The sequence below is a fragment of the Alligator mississippiensis genome, chromosome 4, assembly GCF_030867095.1.
Source record: "Alligator mississippiensis isolate rAllMis1 chromosome 4, rAllMis1, whole genome shotgun sequence".
Lineage (NCBI taxonomy): Eukaryota > Metazoa > Chordata > Crocodylia > Alligatoridae > Alligator > Alligator mississippiensis.
Genome location: NC_081827.1, coordinates 40,550,514 through 40,573,012, shown reverse-complemented (window position 1 = coordinate 40,573,012; position 22,499 = coordinate 40,550,514). Strand labels below are relative to the sequence as shown.

Below are 22,499 nucleotides of genomic sequence, written 5' to 3'. Positions count from 1 at the left end.
GGAGCTGCGGCTGCGGGCCCCGGGGCAGGGGTCCCCCCCCGGCTGCGTTTCCCCGGGGGTCTGAGTGGGCTCGATTCCGGGCGGCGCTGGGAAAGCCTGAAGCTTTCCCTCCGGGGGCAGCCGGCACGGAGGAGCTGTGCCCAGGGAGGTGCGCCGTGCCCCGTAGCCGGCCCGGGCTGATGGAAACCCGCCTGCTTCACCCCTGGCGGGGGGAGCTCCGGGCTGAGCGCGGCTCTTCTGGGAAAGGCAGCTGGAAAGTTTGTGTGGAGCTCTCTGCTCTGCTCTGCTGCAGCTCCTGTGGGTTACTCGCGTTCACTGGAAGCCGCGAGCCCGGGAGGCTGCGTGTTGGTTGTGACTCACAGAAGTATTTGCTCTGGAAGCGCCCACCCCCTGGGCCTGGCCGGGCATGGCAGTGACTGTGCCCTTTCCCCTCGTGCGAGCCCGCTGGCAGCAGGGTCGGCTTCCAGGGCAGGCAGTGACAGAAAGGATCATTCAAGTACTTTCTAGGTTAATAGTTGGGAGCAAATATTCCTTAACCCCCCACCCCTCCTCCCCCAGAAGAGCTGTGAGTTTATTTCAGCTTTGAAATCTGGTGGCAATTACTGCTCCTCCCTTGTGAACTACCCGGCCCTGTTGCTCTGGTGTTACTAGGTGTAAATAAGAACCTTGTTTTGCCTGGTTGCTTTGTTTTGTTTTGGTTTTTTTTGCTTTTGAAACTCAAAATGTTGCCTTTGAGCGGATGGTTCCCCTTTCTGCTTGTTTTGTAAATCTGTTCCCAGTTGCCTCCATCATCTAACAGGTAACGCATTCCAGAGAAACGTTACCCATTTATCCTAGTGCATCATGTTTAGAGCAAGGTAGAGAATGTGGTGACAGTGGTCACTCCCTACATGGTAACATAGGTTACTAACCAGTGCTGCTTCTCTTTGGGTGCTTGTCACAATTCCTTTGAGGAAATCACCTCTTCCAGGATGATCTCTACCCCGGCTCGCTGATGGGTCTTGAGGTGACTAAGGAGTCCAATCCTTGAACCACAGACCTGTCCACAGGAGTTGCAGGTCTTTCCACAGGGGAGGGGAGGCCATAGGCCAGGACTTCTCTCCTTTTCCTTCCTCCACGCACTTCTCTGTTTCAAGGGTGAGACACTTTACCTCCGAGCAGGCAGCCAATTGGTTGAAGTTGTGGTGCCACTGGAGTCTGTCAGCAGCCAGCTCCTCCCAAGAAGCATTCAAAATACAGGGGGGGCTGAGCCTCTCATAAGAGATGAGCCCTCCATAAACTCCCCCATAAGAGGCAAGAGCCCCTGGCCTGCCCCACACCTGCGAGGCTTTTTCTGCCTGCCCCCCCCCCCCCAAGTTAGTGTAATTCGAACCCTGCTCCCAAATCTTGATGAAATGCTATGTTGTCAAAGCCAGAGTTTGAGGAAATGCTAAGGTTGTCAAAATCAAAGTTGACCTGAGGGGTCTCTTCCTTTCTGTTCCCAGGATGGAAATCTCTCATCAGTTCTCTGGGATGAGAGTTGCGCACCAGGGTCTGGCTAAAGTAGCTTGGGTAACTCATTACCAATGTACTTGCAGTGCCGAGTGTGATTATATACTTGAGAGGCAAGGATTTGAGCGTGATTACATATGCATGTGGAGCCATTCCTTTGCTTTGCGTGCCTTCGGGATTGTGAGTGAGCCAGATTCTTGTAAATATCCAGAGTGCCTGCCCACGAGAATGGAACCGACAGCAGAGAGCATGGCTGCAACCACAAGCCCAAACTAAGCTGACCGAGGAAATCTAGTCCTTTGCTGGCTTGCCTTGAACTCTTCCCTTTTTGGTGTTGAGGGCTCTGAAGGGCTGTGTGGCATCTTAATTTGATTTGGTATGAAGTACAGATTAGTATGGTGTTTTTTTAGAAAAGCAGATGGAAGGCATGTAAAACTGAAGGGAGAGCATTGCTTGCTGAAGTTTGGATGGGTAGTTCTAAAAGCTGGAGCTTTCTACATAGCTATCTTTTGTGATGCCAGTCAGTCTGTAAGTAAGCTGCTTCAGGTTCACATACTGTCGCTGGTGTCTTACTGTGTAGTAAAAAAGAATTCATGCAAATCTTTAGGTACTTCTGATAACATATTCAGAACAAACAGATATGTCCTCCCTGTAAGACCTGACAAAAGCAACATAACTGTACTAAGAACTCTCAAGCACCATAATGTAGACTTGTTCCAACCAGTTTTCCTAATAAATAGTGGTTCATGTTAGTAGGCAGTATGTGCATGTTGCTGCAGTGTATGCTGTGGGTTTTTTCTACAGTGAGAGTGTAAATGCTACTACTTGCTTGCTATTTTGGATCAATTTACATATTTCAAGAAGTTGGGACACAGAAATGAATAGCTCTTTGTTTTAAATTAATAAAAGCATACTGGGAGTTAGCAGGTAAGCAGTGCTTCTTATTTTCTAGAAAGTCGGAGCAACGACTAGCTCAGAAAGATGTTAAATAAGGAAATGGTTCAACTTCTACTGGATCTTACCTTTGACATCTATTCTGTTGAAACTTCAAGTTGGTTTTTTTTAAAGGGGCAGGCACAGGTTTTGTGTCTGGCTGAAATAATTCTAACCACTTAATATGTTTTTAGATTGAATAAATACACAGCTTTACTTCAGCATTTTGAAGGCATTTTTAAATGTTAATAGCTTGAAGTAATGAGAGTAGGTATTTTAAATATTGAATTCTCAATAGACAATGTAACAAGCTTAAATAGAGGTTTGCTATATTTGAAAGATTGCCAATAAACATTTAATGGCCACATTAACTGATAGTAAACTAATTGCTACGCTTCTGTGACTGTCATTTTCCTTTTCCCGTTTTTCTTCTCCAAGCAGGCAGTTCTATAGACAGGTAAATGACTATTCACTGAAATAAGTTGGCTTTTTCTTTTGTGCAAGGCTTCACCTCTAATGGAAAACTGAAATTATGATTCCAATGCACAGTTGATTAACCATGCTTAAAATAAGAACAGCAATCTTTTGGGTTCTGATAGTGAGTCAAAAATTAAGCATGTGCATCAGGTTCTTTAGTATTTTAGCTTTAAATCTTCTAAAAAAGAGGAAAAAAAAGTAGAACTAGCATTTGTAATTCTCTCTTTCTTTTGTACCAAACTTGGACTTGTTAGTTTTGTTTTTTTTTCTAAGCTGGTCCTGCAGGTTCTCTAACGCACCACTACAGAGTTGTAAGGTTTGACTTTCAAAGACTTCAAGTAAAATCATATTAAGACTATTTTCCCTGGGATATTGAAAAATGAAAATATATTTGGTATAATTAAATTTGTAGGGGTTTATTTTATCATCAGAAATCCCTTGCGGTCAAGGATTATTGTCTTCCATGATTGTCTCATCTGTGGGTCCAAAGAGGGCTAACGAGGCTCATCTGGGATTGACAGACTGTTGCAGCTTGGGCACATGTGAGGTGTGTGGCTCTGGGTTCTTGGTTTAGGCTGTGACATGCTGTTTCTGCTGCGCTCGTTTTTCTGTCTCCTGTTGTCATTGTAAGGTTTCAAAGTACTGAGATCCTTGCAGCAGACTTTTCCTCCATTTGGGGAGTCCTGGCTGATACTCTCCCACAAGCTGATATCAATGTCATATTTTTTCAAGTTGGCCGTGAGAAAGTGCTTCAAGGATATTCTTTGCCCTCCTTTTGAGTGCATGCCTTGACTGAGCTGGGAGAATAAAACTTGCTTCAGGAGAATGGAGTCAGACATCCAGATGAAGTGGTCAGCCCAGCCAAGTTGATGTCAGATGACCATCACTTCAGTGCTTGTGATGTTTGCATGCAAGAGGATGCTAATGTTGGTGTATCTATCTACCCACTGGATTTGAAGAAGCTACCACTGGCACTGTTGATGGTACTTCTCCAGGGACTTGAGGTGTCTCCTGTATGTTGTCCATGTCTCAGCTTTGTACAGTAGAGTGGGGATTATGGCTGCTTGATGAACCGTGAGCTTGGTTTTGGATCTTATGTTGCAACCTTCAAACACTTGTTTCCTCAGGCATCCAAAGGCTGCACTTGCACATTTGAGGCAATGTTGGATTTCTTTGTTGATGTCAGCATTTTGTGTGAGATATTTCCTGAACCTCGGAAGCTACTCAGTGCTCTCCAGAGTCTCACCATAACTCTGAATTACCAGGGCTGGGTACTGCTTGCTAAGAGCTTGTTAGTGGAGGACCTTTGTCTTCTGAATGTTAAGTGCCTGTCCCATTTAGTTGTATGACTTGGTAAGACATTAATGATTGCCTGAAGGTCTGCTTCCAGGTGAGCACAAACTGCAGCATCATCAGTGTACAGGAACTCAATAATTGAGGTTGGGGTTTTGGTTTTGGCTCAGAGTTGACTGAGGTTGAACAGCTTACCGTCCATTCTGTAGTTTAGCTCCACTCCAATTGGAAGGTTGTTTGTGGTCAGATGTAGCATTGCGGTAAGGAATATTGAGAAGAACGTTGGAGCAATGACGCAGCCTTGCTTAACTTCTGTCTTAACCTCAAAGGGATCTGTGATAGATCTGCTGTTGAGAACCCCTGCTCTCATACCATCCATGAACTCCAGGGGATTTATTTATGCTATAAGCAAATATTAGGCCAGTTTGGACTTAACAATGCTTTAATGAGCTAATGTCAAAATCAGTGAGGTCAACTGAACAAGTAATTTTGGAGAACATGTAGGTATATTTTTAAAATCTAACATTTGGATAGTAAGGGTTCTAAGCTTGTAATGTTTACTCTATTAAAGCTCACATTGGCAAGTGGAAACAATGATTGAAGAACAGTCATCTTAAACTATTGGTTGTTTGTTTTTAGGGTATAGAGAAAACTTTTCTAACTGTAAAGGGTAGTTAAACACTGGGAAAGGTTGTGGAATTAATCAGACAAAAGTGTTTTGGGGATGGTGTAGGTATAGTTGATCCTGTCTCAGAGTAGTGGATGGGACTAGATGACCCTGGCATCCCTGATGTTTGTGACTTCTGAATGGCAATTGCTTACTGACTTATTAACTTATAAAATGTGCTCCCTACCCCACACTTCCCCCCTCACAGACTTGTTAAGCTGGAAACAAACAAATTTATGAGCTTCCTTCCATTTTTCTATGTCTTTTCTTCTGTCTCTGTAAACCTTCTTCAAAAAAGGTGAATGAGTGGAATGAAGTATTTTTATCCAGATATTGCTGAGATGCCTGTATTGACTTCAAACTTGGAGTTCAGTTTCTGAAATTAAACTTTTTTCATAGCTAGCATATCTTTAATTAGATGCACACTGATGCAGCTAGAACCCAAATTGGACTTATGTGTTTTTGAGTTTTAACGTTACTGATATCAATACATTTCTGTTGTGAAATTGCAGTTTCTGCAAAGCCAGAGTTGGTGTCAGATCCGTGTGATGAATATCTCTGTAATGTATCTTGGTTTGTGGAATTCCAAGGTCTCTGGTAGCACAGATGGCTGGCATAGTCCCTCCAGTGCATTCCAAGTCTGTTCCTGTGTTGCTTCACTGATGTGTTTAGCCTCCAATTTTCTGTCTGTCTGGGTTCATGCTGGGCACACATCCCCTCAGCTGAATCAACTTGTCAGTATTAAAAATGAATTGGAACTACTCTTTCCACATATATGGGGTCAAAATGTGCTAGCTTAAAAGATCTGTGTTTATAATTAAAATCTTGTTGCTAATTTCCTCATTCTTCCCTTTGTAATTGGCAGCCCTGTGTTATGGTCACTATCGAATAATAAAATGCATTTTGATAGTTCCCAGTGAACTAGTCATGTAAAACGTGACCGTGATAGCTGGTGCCTGAATGTGTTATTACTTTTTGATCTCAGGGCTAAATTATGAATGCTTAAAGTAATCTGAAATTTTTCCATACTATTAAGCATAGTAAATAAATTTCATTTCTAGGAACGCTTCATATGACAATACTTGGGGCTAATGACACTTTTGCCAAGCCTCTAGATGGATAGGTTCCTTCAAAGCTCATAACAGGACAGGCTGCTTACAGACATGAAAAAAAACAAACAAACAGCGCTTTACTTTCAGCTCAGCATGTCCCTGTGCTGATTGCAGCACATGCCCAGAGAGGCATCATGTTAATTTGACCCAGCTCACCCAACGTCTGTATAGATCATGCACTTCAGTGGAGCTTTTTGGTGCTTTTATCTAATAGCTGATTGAATCAGCTCTAAATAAAAATGCCAAAAAGCCTCTCTGAAGTTCCCAATCTATACAGATGCTGGGGAGCCAAGTCAAACTAATACTTTGCTTCTTCTGATAAAGCACTGTTTTTGGTTTTTTTTCACATCCGTCAATGCCTGTAAAGTACTTTTAAGTTTTTTCCATTTTGGCTATTCATAGATTCATAGATGTTAGGGCCAGAAGGGACCTCAATAGATCATCGAGTCTGACCCCCTGCATAGGCAGGAAAGAGTGCTGGGTCTAGATGACCCCAGCCAGGTGCTCATCCAACCTCCTCTTGAAGACCCCCAGGGTAGGGGAGAGCACCACCTCCCTTGGGAGCCCGTTCCAGACCTTGGCCACTCGAACTGTGAAGAAGTTCTTCCTAATGTCCAATCTAAATCTGCTCTCTGCTAGCTTGTGGCCATTATTTCTTGTAACCCCCGGGGGCGCCTTGGTGAATAAAACCTCACCAATTCCCTTCTGTGCCCCCGTGATGAACTTATAGGCAGCCACAAGGTCGCCTCTCAACCTTCTTTGCGGAGGCTGAAAAGGTCCAGGTTCTCTAGTCTCTCCTCGTAGGGCTTGGTCTGCAAGCCCTTAACCATACGAGTGGCCCTTCTCTGGACTCTCTCCAGGTTATCCGCATCCTTCTTGAAGTGCAGCGCCCAGAACTGCATGCAGTATTCCAACTGCGGTCTGACCAGCGCCCGATAGAGGGGAAGTATCACCTCCTTGGATCTATTCGTCGTGCATCTGCTGATGCACGATAAAGTGCCATTGGCTTTTCTGATGGCTTTGTCACACTGCCGACTCATGTTCATCTTGGAGTCCACTAGGACTCCAAGGTCCCTTTCCACTTCCGTGCCACCCAGCAGGTCATTCCCTAGGCTGTAGGTGTGCTGGACATTTTTCCTCCCTAGGTGCAGCACTTTACATTTCTCCTTGTTGAACTGCATTCTGTTGTTTTCTGCCCACTTGTCCAACCTGTCCAGGTCTGCTTGCAGCTGTTCCCTGCCCTCCGGCATGTCCACTTCTCCCCGTAGCTTTGTGTCATCTGCAAACTTGGACAGAGTACATGTCACTCCCTCGTCCAAGTCGCTGATGAAGACATTAAAGAGTATCGGTCCAAGGACCGAGCCCTGCGGGACCCCACTGCCCACACCCTTCCAGGTTGAAACCGAATATGAATAATATAAACAATCTTAAAACTGATTAATATGTGTATCTATACGTTGTCTTGCACCTGATCAAATAGAGTTAATTTTAAAACACACTTGGGTTAAGTTGGTCCTGATTTCTGTGAGGAATGCATGGTATGAAGATCTGATTATGAACATACCAAGGATCTTCAGAATTAAGGCTAATAATTTGGTCCTCTTAGCAAAACAGAACACAAACCATGACTTCCTAGGACAAAAATGGAAAATACTTGACTGTACAAAAACAAAAAGACCTCTTGCTTGATGAGGTCCCCAAAGCTTAAGTCTAGAAATCCAACACATGCCACTTTTTTCTTAGTCACAAGTATAAGGATAAGTGTTACTGACATGGCTAATATTTACGAAATATGTCCATTAGTTCCTCATGAAGATGACCTCTGTGAATTAAGCATTTTTTTTTTTCTTTTTAAGCTATTTTATCTCTTGGTTTGGACCACAAAACAGCTAGGACCTTTTTCTTTAGGTTATTTATTGTCCTCAGCCTAGGTATATTTGTCAAAGCTGAAAATCCAGTGTTTATTCTTTGTTCCTTAAATACTTCAAAGGATTCTTAATGTGTTTCCACAACATATGTTACATCTAGTCTGACATGACTAATATATTGTAGTGGCTGAATGAACTTGAGTGGGTAGAGACTTACTACTTGGCCTATTGCTTTTAATATTCAATAGGTTTTCCCCCTTCTATTTCCCAGTCCTGTGGGAGTACTGAGTAAAAGAAAGAGCTTTGGAAAAATTTCTTAATATGCATTTTTAGTTCACATTAGCAGCGGAACTTTTTTCCTCTCATAAATTAACTAACAGTCCATGTAAACTTCTGCTGTAATCACAACGTAGGTACATCATTCTTAAAGGTGTCATTTACAAAGCCAGAAAATAAATTAGAAAGGATAGTTCTTAAGTTTGTTCTTCTTCTCTTTTTCACCCCATACAAACTAAAGGTCTAGGTCCAGGGTGGCCAACCTGAGTGTCACCAGTGGCATGAGCAACCTGTGTGTGTGTGTGGCATGTGTTAGATCAGGGAGGAGGTAGACAGTGCTGGGAGAAGAAAGAGCAGCAGATCAGGCAGGGGAAGGGGTTTAGGGGCTTAATTAGCATCACACCTGCCCAAAAGGTTAGTCCCTATTGACCCTAGGGTATTTGAGCAGGGTGTTTGTTTGTTTGTTTTGCTCTTTAAAGGTGCTTCCCCATGCAGAAATTCCTTGTGTTGATAGATTGCAAAAGTTTTGTGAAGGTCATTCCTCAGCAGTGTGTTCTCCCCTCTCTCCAAGTGTGGTGATGCATATATAGATTTCATGTAGCTTTCCCTGTTTGTGATTTTAATGACTTGTCAGGACCTGGGAGAAAATGTTAAGAATTCTGTGACGAATAATACTAGGTATGGTCTGTTCACTTGGCATTCAGTTGTGAAAAGGTCTTAAAGCATGGTTCATTGTGTATCAATCTGCATTCTACAGGTTTCCCTAACTTTATGTGGGTTCTGTATGTGCAAATTCACTCTTATGTGATGATCCTTTTTATATCAAAATTTGTTATGTTTATAACATTCAGTTATAAACTCTTATGCAGTCAGTGTGGTGGAAGCCCGCAGTCAGCAACTTTGTGCAGTACATTGTGGGAGTGACACACACCAAAACATACTCTCCTATGTAGATCTGTGCTCCTCCCTCGTTGTCTGCAACATGTTTCTGAAGTTGCCATCCCCATTATGATAGTGCCCTGTGCTTGTGTGTACTGTCTACTGTAATGGATCTGGGCGTCAGCACAGTTGAGGTCTTAGAATGTATCCCTATTTGTTACATTGTAAAGTGGGTTCCCTTTTATGCAAATTTGAGTTATGTGCTGTTTTCCAGGAATGCATTTATAGGAGAAAATGAGGGAAACCTGTACTTTTGGTAACAGCAGCTGAAAATGCAGAGTGACTCCATTAAAGTTATTCACAGACTTGCATTCATTGACTTTAATTCTGAAAGCAGTGTTAGATTGTGTTGGCTGACCTTCCATAACAAGCTACTTCACTTAGCTTTCCCTTTATTATATCAACCAACTTGTCTAACTAAAACACATATTTAGAAAGCTGGATGGAAGACCACAGAGATGGAAAAATGTATCACTTCCTTTGGTAGTTTGATCAACCAATGGAACATGCTCACTTTTTTAAAAGAACCTTATTGTATACAGAATTCCCCCCCCCCTTCCCCTCCCCCCATAACTGAAGGTAATCAAATTGCTTCTCAATCCTTCTTTTTAATGAGTTCAGTCTGTAAAAAAATTATTTTTTCAGTGTAAAGCATCTTCTTCAGTTACTGATTCATTGTTGTATCATTCTTTCCAATTTTTTTCTACATTCTTTAAAAAAACATGGATACTGGAACCCTCTTCCAGGATCTGTCTAATGAGGGCCATATCCAGAAGTAAATTATATCTATATTTCTGTTTGTTTCTCTCTTGTTTATACTTTGAAGGATTGTGTTAGCTCTTCTAGCAACAGCAACATGAGGATTCATGCTGAATTGTTGAGTACTGTGGCCCTTAGGTTCTTTTAACAATCGTTGGTTTTCATGATACAGTCCACTATTGTATAGGTATGTTCTTCATTCCTTGTTCCTAGATATATAACTTTGCATTTGGATATATTAAAATGCGTTCTGCTTGAATGTGTCCAGCTTCCGAAGTGGTTCGGATCTCTCTGTGTGACTGCCCTATCATTTGTTGTTTACCATCCTACCAATCTCTGTGTGACCCACACATTTTATCAAATGATTTTTTTTTTTAAATTTGCATTCAGATCGTTGATTTAAAAATGTTGAATAATACTGAGCCTAGTAATTATCCCTTTAGCACTGGAAACAATGTCATTTAATGACTGCATTTCTCACTGACATCTGCTGTCAGTTAGCCAATCCTTAATTCAAATGATATTAAAAAATTGGCACTATGCAATCGGAATGTCATGCTATACAAAGTCAAATGGCTTGGAAAAGTCTAAGGTCAGGTCTAGAAGTGGATGTTGTATTCATTCTAATTTGCTGTACTTGCCGTGATTTAACTATTTCAAACTGAAGTGTGCTCACATAGCAAAGGTACTGTGCTTGTTAATCATTGTACCATGCAGCTCTGCCTTTGTTTGAACTATGCTCAGTATTCTGGGCAGAAATCCTGTGGCATAGTATTCTATTACTCGGTTCTGTGCTGTGATTTTTTTTTCTCTTGTTGTGGTATGCATAGTGGAGACAACAGGCATTCCTGAAACCATGGGGGCAGAACAGCAAGCAACTGATAGTAGGGAAAGAGGTTATAATTTATTAGTTGGCCTGCACCTCAATAAGAATCTTTGGGAGAGGTGCACCAATATGTGTAAGTTGAAAACCAAATGTACATTGCTCATTGAACACCCTAACTTAACAAGAATTGGGTACAAGACTAATGGAACTGGCCACACTCAGGATCTCACATTCCTGCACATCAGAGGCGAGCAATTATTTTGGGCAGAGGGCTGCTTACTGAGTTTTGGCAAGCCATCGAGGGCCGCATGACAGGCAGCCCAGAGCAGGTGAATATTAATTTTCTAAATTTTTTAGGGGCTCCGTGGGCTGGATAGAATGGCCTGGCATGCCGTATCCAGCCTGGGGCCACATTTTGCCCACCTTTGCTGTAGATGATGAGCTCAGAAGTAATTTGTCTGAAATTTTAATTCTTTTATGGTGTGCTTTGCAGGAATTTGAAATGCCCGGGTATGCAGCTTGATCTCTGTGACAGTTTTTTTGTCACATCTGTTTGTGTCATGTCCTTTTGCAGAGGCATGTTCCATTTCAGTCCTCTAAAGCCCTGGACTCATGAGTGTTTTAACCCTAATGGGTTAACTCAGCCCTTGGGGTAGTTGAGCTGTCCCAATTTTTTAAAAAGCAAAAAACATGTGACAGCACCTAAACCTAATGTAACCCCAACCCCAGTGGTGTGCATTTTCTCCTGGCTGCTACCAGAGTACTCCTTTTTTTTGCTCTTCTAGTTCCTGCATTTCAGTGCCCAGTCTGCTTGTTTCTCTGAGTTTTAGTGGCACAGTTGGCTCAATTGATTGCAGCTGTCATGGCACAATTTGCTATTGGTAATGCTTCAAGTTTTGCCTCTTCATGCATGTGGTCCTGGCCTAAGAATGCTGCAGGAGATTCTCTCTCCACAACTCTGTTTTCATGGTTTTCTCAAGGGACAAATTCCATAGTTCCTGGAACAGACCCTCTTAATCATTCCCCTCCCCAATCCCCCATCCCAGCTAGCTCATCTTCTTATGAGGGCTCTGGCATTACATATTCTAAGGGAAATGACAGAAAACAGTAAGTGCAAATTGCCTTAGTCTACCAGCAAAAACACTGTAGTTGTCAGGGACTCTGGCCAGTCAGGCCCAGCCAGGCTGAGCTCTTGAGCTTCCACACTGACCTTGATCCCGAGCTAATGCGACTGCCCCAGTTCTCTGTGACTTGATTGGCTGCTGAGAGTGCCACTCAGTCCTGTTAAACACATCAGCAGCCTCAGGCTGCAGGCACGCCTTGACAACAGACTCAGTCTGCTCTAGCAAGCCTCATGTTCACTGCTGTCTCTGGTTTTCCTGGCTCCTGCCTCAGCTTTGGCTTTCCCTGACCCTGCACTTGGATCTTCCCTGGAACTTTATACTGGCTCTCTGATTCTCCTCGTTTCTGATCTCAGCTTGCACCCCAGACTACATCTCTTGGATCTCTGCTCCACTGATTCCAACCCCGACCTGATGCCCCAGTAATCTGTACTGCACTTAGCTGACCACCTGATTGCCCTTTAGGAGCCTGTCTGCAGGCCCAGGTGCACCCTCACAGCAATAGAGACTGGTTCCTAATCTCCAAGCCGATAAAGATTGTTCCCACTGGACATGCACATAACCTGAAGGGCCGTACCTTGAAGCATTTTGGTCTGAGAAATCCTCAGAAGAAATAAATAGATGGAGCTTAAAAAGGCAGTAGGCCAAACCAGTAGGATATGAGTATGTAGTAGGGGTGTGCGAAGCGGGCTGTATTTGATTGGGATTTGGATTTGACCCGAGTCAGGGGACAGTGATTCGATTTGTTGATTAGGATCACTGTCCTGATTTGATTCAGCCAAATCCAAATCTGAAGATTCTATGCTGATTCAAAGATGCAGATTTAAATGTTCCTTCTACATCCCTCCAGGTACTAGGAGTGGCTCATGAACACTGAGATGGTGGGGTGGATGCAGTGTCCCACAAGAGCGTGGGGGAGCCCCCCCCCCCCCCATCTGCTCAGCGATCGGCTGTGGTGGGACCCTGGGTACCCCACCCTGAACCAGGAGGCAGCAGTCGCCAAGGGGGGGGGAGGGGTTTGTCCTCTGCACGCTCCACGACGGACCCAGAAGTGCTTCTGGTCCACTTCCAGGTCAGCCACTGAGCATGCTAGGGACCCCCCCTCCCCCCCCATGCTCCCATGGGATACTCCATCCACCCCACCATCTCAGCATTCACAAACGGCCTGGAACCTTGAGGTATGTAGAAAAAAACATTTAAAGTTGTGTCTATGTCTGAATCATTGAATCTATCTGACTTGGGTTGGAAGGTTCCGATTCGATTCAGAGAGATTAAAGGGTTTCCTGGTTTGATTCGGATTTTGAGATTCGGCCGCCTAATCTGGCCGAATCTCTGCCAAACCAAATCAGCAACCGAAGCTTCGCACAGCCCTAATATGTTGTGCAGTTTACCAGGATGGTGACAAGTTATTTGGGCTGTTCTGCTGTGCTTTGCAGCATGCATGCCAAAATAGAGCCCTTTAAATAGAAGCTTTTAAGTTCTCCTAATGCTTATCTATAGATGTCACAGAAGTTTGTTGCAAAAATAAATAGAATTTTGCACTGATTGTTCTAAAACCAATTGTCTTCAAATCTCTGAAATGTCTAGCCTGATTTGGGTCATTTACCTTTGTAAATCTCAAGTTCACTAAAAGCTGAGTGCTTTAATGAGCCATTGTAGTTCTTTGAGAGACTTTTTTGTATTTCTTACTACCATGAGCATACTAAGCAATGCATCTGATGATTTTAGGTCCATGAGGCTTAACGTTCTCTCATGGGGAAAGGAGAAGGCTGTCTGGTGGTTAGATAGTTGAGTAGAGCAAGGGAGCAGAAAACAGCTTGGGAAAAAGACAGTGGAGGCAGGCAGCAAGGCTGGCCAACAGCTATTGGAGCTAATACAGAAACGTTTGTTGTCCATGCAAATGGCATTTTGTATATGCTGGAAAGAGGAGGAATAATGCCAAGCAACCAAAGAGGGACTATTAACTCTACCCACTATAGAGTTGGACAGCTGGTATCTGAAGAAGATAGTTGTATTTTAACATAGCTATTTAAGCTATATAATGCTTGCTGGTAGAGTTTTCCTGCACAGCAGTTTCACAACAGCATGACTTTCTGTATGGGCTTCTGCTGGTTCACTCTGCTCATGGCTGCCTGGTCAGATTTAGTGGCACACTGTAAGAGTTGGTAGGGGAGACTTCCGTGAGATTTTTAGGATTTTGGTGTGTTGTCTTAGTATTTTGATTTACCCAAGCATTTCCTGGTTCAACAGTACTGTTAGCAAAACATGCTGCCAAGTTCAAAGGGGTATGGTAGGTGTTGGTAATATTAAAGGAGAACTTATTTTGATGTCTTGCTTTCAGGTACTTCTGCTGGAGTTTTTCCTCCAGATGTGCATTCCAGGAATGCCCTTTTACTGTCTCTGACAGTGCCTTAGATTGTCTGCCTTTTGGTTACTCCGGGTGTGGGATTGAGCAGGAGTAGGCACCCCTCTTCCCCACCCTGCCATGGGTGCATGGGCGGCACATGTGCCTTGGGCCAGTGGGGAAGGGGTCAGGGCTGTGCTACCACAACAAAGATTGGGTCCCTTGCGGCTCCTGTGCCATCCACCCCAGCACACCAACATCTTACACGTCGAGCTTGCAAGTATTTCTGGCACTCTACCCAAAGGTATTGCTGACCCCTGGCTTTCCAAAAAGTGACTGAATCCTTTGTAGGGGTCCATGGGGAGGCATTGTTGGGCATAGCTGCCTCAGGCATATGAACTCACTAGTTGTTCTATGCAAATAATTTATTTTTCCTGTTGAACTTCCATACCAAAACAAAATCTTGATGTGAACTGGGTCTATTCTAATTATCTTGTCTTCTTGCCAAAATAGAGAACTAAAAGGTATTGCCTCCCCAAGAATTCTGATTACTTTTGCTTTTACATGGCTACAGCCTATATCCCACAAACTAGTTCTTCACATGTAACATTCTGAGACTAGATACTCACCAAGGCGCCTCTTGTGGTTACAAGAAATAATGGCCATAAGCTAGCGGAGAGCAGATTTAGGCTAGACATTAGGAAGAACTTGTTCACAGTTAGTGGCCAAAGTCTGGAATGGGCTCCCAAGGGAGGTGGTGCTCTCCCCTACCCTGGGGGTCTTCAAGAGGAGGTTAGATAGGCATCTAGCTGGGGTCATCTAGACCCAGCACTCTCTCCTGCCTATGCAGGGGGTCGGACTTGATGATCTATTGAGGTCCCTTCCGACCCTAACATCTATGAATCACACCTATTCGTTATCTTATCCACCAAGCTTGAAATCTCTTTAAAAATGGTATTGGGTTTGTTTGTGTTGCTTTCCTTCAGATCATGATGACTGGCATTAATTATACTCCTATCCTTTTTGTTCATTTATTAATTGAATAACATCTTAAATCAATAATCGTATTATCTTCCTGTACTGCTGAAAATAAATTAAAGTCTGCCCAAGGGCATCTCAAGTGCCAGCTCCAAGACATATATCCATACTTGTAATACCAAGCAATGCATAGCAGCAAAGGAGATGCTGTTTGTTTCAGTCTCCAGGTCTAGCCTCTTATTTGAGACGGGAGTTTAAGACTGTTGCTTGTTGACTTGGACCTCTTTCTCTAACTTTGAAAGAATAATTAGTATGCAGCAACAGGCTTCTCTACAGCAGGAAGCCCTATGAAAGGGGTGGCCAACCTGTGGCTCTTCAGAAATTAATATGCATCTCCTTGAATCTTTGCACAAGCACCTGGTGATCAGCTTCCAAATGGTCACTGTGTGACTGTGAAGATTTGAGGTGACGCGTATTAATTTCTGAAGAGCTGCATGTGGCTCTGGAGCTGCAGGTTGGCCACCCCTGCCTTATGCATTTTCTTTATCCTTCTTGTGGGAGGAAAGCGATTCCTTGAAGATTCTCCTATTCTCTGCATAGAAACGTTGACTTGCAGTAGAGGGGAGAGTACTTGTATTTAAGTGAACTGAAACCTATTTAGGTTCGTTGTACCTCTTGCCTTCCTGACTGGCTGTACCTTGTAGTTGCAAAAGAGGAGGTCCTTGAACCTAGGAGTTACTGGTTTGATGCACCATCAGCAGACATGGCCACCTGGTGTTTGTGTTCTGGGCATATTAAGTAATTAAGCAATCTTTTTATATAAAGTATGTGGAACATCTCAAGTTTTGTAATTCCATTGGACTCTGCCTTGTTTGACAGTAATTTCTATGCATATTTCTAACTGTGGTGTAATAAGATATTAAATAAATAACTTGTGAATGTGAATCATCTCCAAGGTAATCTGGTTATCAAAACATAGTATCTCAATTGCACAATAACACTTACACTTGTTAATTACAATTTTGCAATCTGCGTTGCTTATGCCACTGTTCAAATTATCATGTACAGGTGTACTTGGTGAGGACTCTCCAATTTACTTTTCCCAGTTGTAGCAATTACTCATTATCTTTTCATTTCAATCCAGAGGCCTGTAAATAAATAAGTACACTTCTGAAATGTAAACAGCCTTGGAACTCTGGATGGCATTTACTGTTGCAGCAGGAGAAATTTGAAAAGGCAGCCAACTTTTATTCCCAAGCAATGGCTTAATTAATCTATTTGAATGAGAGCCCAACTACCAGAATTGTGTTTAGAAATCTTGGAAGTCAGAAATTTGTGCAAATCAGCCAGCAGTGAGAATTGATAGGGTGAAATGTTCCTTGTGCTCAACTTATCTCTTTTTTTCCTAAATAGCCTTAGTAAGCTATTTACTGGGGAACGCCAAGTACTTCCATATTGCTTCTCATTCTGCTTCTCCCCCATATTTTTCTGATTTAAGAAAATTCCCTGTTTCTAATTATAGTTACTTTGCTTGTCTGCCTCTGGCTTTATCTGAAATTGTGGGAGTATTGTGCCATACCATGCTAGCTGTCCATCGCTCAGGTGGCATAGTGGCATTAGTAAGTCGTTACATCTGAAAGCAGTTGGAAGCAGGGTTACCTGCTTATGGTTGGTGTACCTGAAAGATAGGGTTCTGAGAGCATCACTGAGGAGGATCTGGATTTCATTCATAACTTTGATTGGTTGACTTTGAGCAAGTTTCTTCTCTGTCTGCTTTCTCATTACTACCTTCTGTAAAGATATTGATATCTGAATGTAGAAAGTACAAATTAAGAACAAAGTATTTATTTGTAAAAGAAGTAAAGAATTGCTGTAATATTCACTTTACCAATAGAATAAGGACTCAACAATGCCTTGCAGTTTTCCTTTTCCTCCTTTACATGGAGGTAAGGGTGAAAGTTAAGTTTCTGGCAAGATTTTAAATCCACAAGGACCCTGCTAGCACTTCTGGTCTTCCTGAGCACTCACTGAAACAGGAAGTGTGGAATAGGTATGCACCTGAAGAGGGAACTAAGAAGTAAACCAGTCTTCACCACCTATAGGTTCTCTTTTTTGACTGATGAATGATGATTAACTGTAGTTAGTGCTGTGCCTAGCAGTTAGTCATGCTAATAATACACTGCTAACCATGCATATAGTAACTTATTTTTTCCTCTTACCTCATTTTGTAAGACTTTGCTTTTGGATCTTGTAAATGGGGTGATAATTTCAAAGTAAACAACCTCTGGCTCTTTCTTGCCAACCTCTTTCCACAGGGTATGCAAAGTAAATAGAGCAGCTAGGAAATCAGTCTTGCACCTTCTCTCATATTACAAGAAGCCCAAATTTTAGGATGTTCGTTAACTCATTTAAAAAAACTGAGTAGAAGTACACAAATTAAATTGCTATACTGACGCAGCATTTTAATGTATGGAACTACTCCACAGATTTTTTTTTTTTAACAATCTTACAGAGCTTTAGGAAAAATGTGAAAAACTTTAAATGTTCATGGAGTGGTTTTGTTTTGTGTATGTGTCATTCCTCTCTTCCCTTCCCCCTCCCCTCCTGCCCCCCCATCTAACTATACCTATAGAAGAGGGAAAGTTATCTATACCTGCAGTGTCAATTCTTTGTCCCTCACAGGCTATTTTAAGCATCCAGGATGGGGGGATGTAACTTTTTATATTTCTGTTTTAAAAATGGTCTTTTTATTGAAGTAGATTATTTTAATCTGGAGTAGGTTTGTGACATATCCAGACTACTTAAGGGGTCTGGAACAGCCTTAAGGTTTGAGAGGACTCCCAAGTGCCAGTTTTTTAATTAACATACCCAGCAGTCATGTAGGAAAACTGTAGTCCTGGGTTTTAGAATTATGGGTATACAGTCTTCACATTCCATTTACCTAGATAGCATAATAGTAGTAATAGCATATGCAATTGCACAGCTAGAAATCAAACTGGTCATTTTATATACTATCATAGTGCTTTCATGTGTCTGTGGTGTGCATATAAGTATTAAAAATGTGTTTTTAAAAGATCTGTACTATTCAGATAAATGGATAATGCTGAAACCTTAAATTAAAACATCACCCTAGATACTGAAATGGTCTAGCCTTCCATTGCTTTGAACTATAGCATAATCCCTGTTAGATGTCATGAAAACTAAGGTTATCATCCCTGTGGTCCAGCCACTAGAGGATGGCCTAACCGTATAGAGTCTTAACAAGTATAATAGTCTCCAAATTAAAGTCAGTCTCAAGTGTATGAGACTTACAGGAATCCAAGTTATTGTCATCTAATTGGACTATGAGCACAAACACAACTACAATTTAAGCCCTGTACACATAATATTAACTATTGAGAACAGGAGCTCCCATTCCAAAAGAAAAATCTTTGTTCCCAGAGTACCCTTCAGAGGGCAAAATTGCAGTAGTACAGGAAACCCTCACCATTCATGGGGGATACATTCTTGAGATCCCCGTGAGTGGCAAAATCCATGAATAAGGCACTGCGGTCGTGAACGTCATGAACACAGTGCCCCTGGCGGCTGGGGGGGGCATGGCTGCGCTGGTGGTGGCGGGAGCCTGGCGGCAGCAAGTATGAAGTTCCAGGAGCTTCTGTAAGTGTATTTAAGATATTTGTGCTGGTTGGAGGGGGAAATGTGTATTTAAGATGCAGGTTTGGCACTTGTGAATATTTGAAACCGCGAATGCCAAACCCATGAAAGCGAGAGTTTCCTGTATGTAGCACCTCTCATCTAAGTATTTCACAGGGTGGATTTGATTTAAATCAAATCAATTTACATCATGATTTAAATCACTGGTCAGGAAGCCTCTATTTAATCATTGTTTCTACAAAAAGTGCATTCTTACTCTTTGATACTGTTTAACTTTTTGAAACTTTGCACTTTTAGAAAAAGGTAAGGGCTCAACTGTGTGTACGCAAACTTGCAGAGAGACAGTAGGGCTGATGGGTGGGTAAAATCAGGTCTGTTATCTCTCATCTCCATGTACTGCTGTTAACAAGGATGTTATCTCTGGAGACAACAAACTCTCCCTAAACCTGAAGAAGGATGTTTGTGCCTGAAAGCTTACAAAGAACAATTTTTTTCAACTATTTAGTTGATCTAATAAATAAGGGTGTACTGATGGATTTTTTGGACTGGTACCAATGGCTGAGTTTTAACAAGCATGGAGAGCAGCATCCAGCTGGTAAGTCTGTTGTGCGGGGTGGGGAAGGGAATGGGGGTATAGATTGAGGCCCTGCAGTGAGGGAGGGAGTGGGGCTGGTGTTGGAACAAGGGCAGGTGCTGCACAGCTGGAGCAGGACGTGGGAAGAAGCCATGGCTCATCTGGGGGGTGTGGGGAGAAGGGAGGCAGCTCCTGCCACTGCACATGCCCTGGGAGGGCATGTGCCCCCTGGACCAGGCACGGAGCTGGGGGTGGCGTTGGGCTCTTCCCAGTGGGTGGGGGCAGGGCCAGGCTGTGCTCGGGGTCGGTGGCAAGGGTTCTGGGAGGGAATTTACAGGGGATTTTGGGATGCCTATAGCCCCCCAATTACCCCTGCCCCAGCCCCCCCTGCCATGAAGAGCCTGGCGCTGCCCCCAGCCCTCAGCGGTAGTCTGCACTTGCCCTGCACACAGATCTAGGGGGCACACGCCCCCCCAATTCCCTCCCAGGGTGTGTGTAGGATCAGGAACCCCCATCCACCAGATGAGCCGCAGCTCCATCCTGTGTTCCAGCCCCTCCCTCCCTCACTGTGAGGGCCTCGGTCTGCCCCCCTTCCCCCACAACAGACTTACCAGCTGGACACTGCTCTCTATGCTGCTGGGATGTGCTGCAGCTGCATGCATGCACATGGCATTTATCAGTGACATTATTGGCCACATCTGCCAAAAAAGCTGTTTGTTGATCATGGCAATTTTCCTTTTATCGGTGCCTATACGATATTGAACCAATGTATCCGTGCACCTCTACTAATAAAAGATATCATATCTACCCAAGGAACCTTATCTGCCTATGATCTCTGGAGAGACAAATCCACAGTTTCAGAACTGAAACTAAGCATCACAGAGATGCTTAATGGGATCTTCTGGAAGACTGAATACTGAGTCCCTTTAGGTAGAGTGGTTTTCTTTAATCTTTACTAATCTATAGAGGAGCTTATGGGAACGCCGTAAGACTGGGCCCCTAATATAGTCCATGGCTTGTTGTAATGTATTTATAAAGCTTCTAAAAAGATCGCATGAACATATTGTATATAAGTTGTTATCCCTATTCCCTGATGGTATGTTTGAGCTTTAATGTATCTTAAATTAAAACTATCTTTCTGTAAGTTGTTTTTTGTTTTGTTTTGTTTTTAAAGCATCTTAACAAAAAAAAATACAATTAAATAAAAAAAATCTAGTTTTAAATTAATAACCTGTCTCTTTTTTTTTTAATGTTGGTTTGTTTTTTTTTATTTTTTTTTTTTTAATCCACCCTAGTATTTCATGAAGTAGTGTATACAGTGTGTACCATATGCAGTTTTAGAAACGGGTAATTTACATTAAATGTATCATGGTTTCTGTATTCCAGTGCATTTTTTTTCCTATCACTTCAAAAGTTTTCCATTTGCTTTAAAAATCCTTGCTCAAGAAACAAACTGAAGACAATATGGTTTAAAGAATATCCTTGAGTGGCACAGTCATTAAATCAAAACACCTGAAAAAACTTACGATTTCTGTCTTCTAGAATACTACTGCTGTTCTGGTGCCAAAACAAAGCAGTGAGCACAGGTGCAAGGGACTAGTTAGAATGCATTAACTATCTATAGAATGCAAGACTTGATTTTTTTTTTATATACAGATTTAATCCTGAATTCTTATTATATTTTCCTGAGGGGAAGGAAATATTACTATTCATGAGAAGTAGTCTATTTTTCAGTCATTAATCTTTTTAATACCTGTTTAAAAAAAAAAAAAAAGTAGAGATGACCTATTTTGCAATAACTTTATTTTTTAAAAGAATCACAAATACTAGCCCTGGAAGGAAGCTCAAGAGGTCATGTAGATCTTTGCTCTTGCCTCAAGTCGGAATCAGCTATAACTAACCCATTCCTGACAGGTATGGTAACTGTGTTATATGTGTGAGGAAAATATCTTTAGAATCACAAGCTATTTTCATGTGCTCCAGTTTAAATAAAACCCACCTCAATTGTTTTTGGTTAAAAAGGTGTATGCTAAGGAGGTAGAGTAGCTGTTCTGCTTGCATCTGCTGGGGTACAGTAAATGCTTTCGATTTTGAATCTGAAGTTGTGTCCACTTGTTAAAGCTGTCCTGTGAAATGTTGCTAGTGTAATATTTTTAACAATTGTATTAAATAATTAGATTTAATTTTGTGGGTGACCTATTAAATACAAGGAATAACCCAGATAATACTTACCATATAAGTAGCCATCATACAGACTTGTTGTTTAGAATTTGGTGGCAAAGAGGCACTACAGAACTAGCCCATTTTGCTCAGTCTAATGACTCAAAAAATAACTATGGTGAGGTACACTGGCTAAACTGTGTTTTCCTTTTCTAAATGGCTAAGTAGGATATTAGGGTCTTCTCTAGTCTTCTGTCATTGGCATTCTACTCTCCTCTCAGATCACCAGAAAGAAATCAGAGCTTCAGGAATAAAAGTGTGTGATAAGCTAAAGTAGTAGGATTGGAGTGCTGGCATAATGGTGGTGGTCCAGGAAGTACGCAAGAGGCAAGGATTTTTTGTGCTATCTTTTATTGGATCAACTGCTTTGTTGGGAGAGTTGTTGAACAAGCTTTTGGGCATCAAGTCCATTCCTCAGGAATCTCTCAAAAGCTCTCAGGCCCTTCCAAGAGCTCTCCAGACTATACAGTTGGTTCAATAAAAGATATAACCAAAAAAAAATCCTTGCTTCCCTCAGACAAGTTAATGAGAATATTTTGAGATTGTATGGGGCCTGAGTCTTTCACCCTCCCTGCTCCACCAAAGCATCTATGAAGTTCTGCTCAACAAAGTTGTTTTAGTCAATGGGAAGGTATCTTTATGAAAGAGAAATCTGTAATCATGACTATCAGGGTCTGTGGGAAAACTAAGTTTGATTGGGGTCCTGTGTCTATGTAGTAGCTGTTGTCAAGCAGTAGCAAGTGTAACATTTTCTGAACTGTCATCATTTTCCTTGTGGATTTGGATCCAATTTGTAGATCTGCACTCTAAATTCTGAGATGCAGACTTGCCCTTTACAAGCTGCAGTCTGTTACAGGCAGACAAGATACTAGTTTCACTCAGATGAGCAGTCACTAAACCTTATTCAGAGGGTATAATTACCTGTTAATGATTGTTTTAACTTTTGTATTAAAGACAATTGGCTAAG

At 42.3% G+C, this 22,499-nt stretch overlaps 1 protein-coding gene across 6 annotated transcripts in view; it reads left to right on the top strand.

The window, feature by feature from the left end:
- Positions 1-22,499, top strand: part of PLXNB2 (plexin B2) — a 345,929-nt gene that overhangs the window by 399 nt on the left and 323,031 nt on the right. The gene's annotated exons all lie outside the window — the stretch shown is intronic.